This window comes from Pteropus vampyrus, unplaced genomic scaffold, assembly GCF_000151845.1.
Source record: "Pteropus vampyrus isolate Shadow unplaced genomic scaffold, Pvam_2.0 Scaffold26, whole genome shotgun sequence".
NCBI classification, from domain to species: domain Eukaryota; kingdom Metazoa; phylum Chordata; class Mammalia; order Chiroptera; family Pteropodidae; genus Pteropus; species Pteropus vampyrus.
Window position 1 is genome coordinate 4,723,501 of NW_011888807.1, and position 2,040 is coordinate 4,725,540.

The window sequence follows — 2,040 nt, forward strand, 5'->3', positions numbered from 1 at the left end:
TCAATAAATAGTTAGTGACAAAAAAATATGAAAGATAATGAAAGTAAGCAACTTTAGCAGATTAATCTTGTAGTCTTAGTCTTATCTGTAACAAATAATTAAGGAGTGATGAAAATTTTAGTTAGTAATGTCCTGTTCATGTTTATGTATGGCTTTAAAAACATCAGATATTTTGTACTCCGTTTCTTCTATCTTAAACAGTTGATCACTACTCAGAATTAATTAGTGAGAAACTTTAAGATAATTCCCATAATTTGGGTTTAAAAAAGATTAAATGAAATAGAGAAGTAAAATAGATTATAGGTTAAAATTTTTTCTAGTGGTGTAGGTCTCCCTTTAGTGTTGCAATAAATTCTCTTTATTATTGTCAATTAGAAAATCTCATTTTTGAGGGACAGCTTGGTTGAGTATAGAAATCTTGGTTGACCTTTTTTTGTTGTTGTTCTTTCAGCACTTTGAATATGTCATCTTAATGTCTCTTGGCCTCCATTATTTCTGAAGTCAGCTTATAATTGTATTATAGTCCCTTGGATATTATGAGTCATTTTTCTCTTACTGCCTTCAAGGTTTTCTCTTTTATCTTTGACTCTGAATGTTTTAACTATCACATGTGTAGGTGCAGCTTTTCTTTATTTTCTAATTTGAGGTCATTGAGCCTCCTGTAACTATAAGTTAATATATGTGCTCAATTTTAAGAAGCAGTTTATCATCATTTTTGGAAATGTTTTTTCTGTCCCTTCCTCTTTCTTTTTCCTCTTGATGCCAATTGGACCACATAGTACTTTTCACTTGCCTCTGGAGAAGCTTTGTTCATTTTTCTTTAATCTATTTTTATTTTTTGCCATTCTGGTTGTACAGTTTTTTTTAAACTATATTCAAGTTAACTGATTTTCTTATGCTACCTCCAAACTGAGAGGTTCACTTATTAAACGTCTGAATGTGAACAAATCAGAGTGAACAGAGGAGGAGAGAAGAGAGAAGAGCAGAGAAGGGTGCTACCGATGCAGCCCAGAGCTCATTGCAGCTTTTGGGAGGGGGAGGAATCAGGTTTCAGCATGCACTCCCCGCAGTGTACAGTGAGCATTCCTGCCTGAATGGTCAGCACATACTGCTGCTGATCTCAGCGACATAAGCAAACACAGAATGCTGAGGTGTGGCACCTATGGTCTGGCAGCCGCCGTTGCCAGGCAGAAAAACAAAGTGGTATCAAAGCACACTGTCTATAGAGGCAAAAGTATTTCTCGCTGAGCATCAAACACATGCTTCTGCTGATCCCAGTGACAAGGGTGGAGATACAGAGGCAAAGCAGCTCAGGTCTGGCAGTTGCCATTACTGTGAGGGAACAAAGCCAGAAACACATAAGCCAGCCTCATCCAGCCCACCCCAACCCCCATCCATTGCAGCTGAACCAAGCTGGAGCATCTGGGACACTTCTGGCAGTGCAGTACTGTTGTCAGTGTCTGGTTGCAGGGGACAGCACTGAGATTTCACAGGCTCAGAACCACATCACTCACCATATTCCCCCACAGTGGTGGTACCCTGAGACTGAGGCAGAGGCAACCTCCCCAGGGAATACAAAGCATTTTCTACCACCCTTCAGAGATCTGAAAAGCCAGAGAGCAGTGCAAGAAAAAGTAAAAAATTTGCACTTCACTGCCTTCTACTGGAAAACAAAAGAAATACCTTTTTTATATCAACCTACTAAACAGAGAAGTGTCACTCTTAAAAAAAAAAAAAAAAGCAGATTTTATTCCTATAAATGGCTAGGTAGAGAAATAATACATCAAATGCCTTGAATAACCAAGGTAACAAGGCAACTCATAAAAAAAATTTAAAAATATCCAGAAAATAAACTTAAAGACATGAAAATATGTGATTTAAATGACAGAAAATTCAAGATTGCTGTTCTAAAAAAATCCAATGAGTTATAAGAAAACTGAGATAAGCAGTTTAATGAATATGGAAATAAAATTAATGAGCAAAAGAAGTACTTTGCCAAAGAGATTAAAACTTTAAAAAAGAAACAGAAATTCTGGAGCT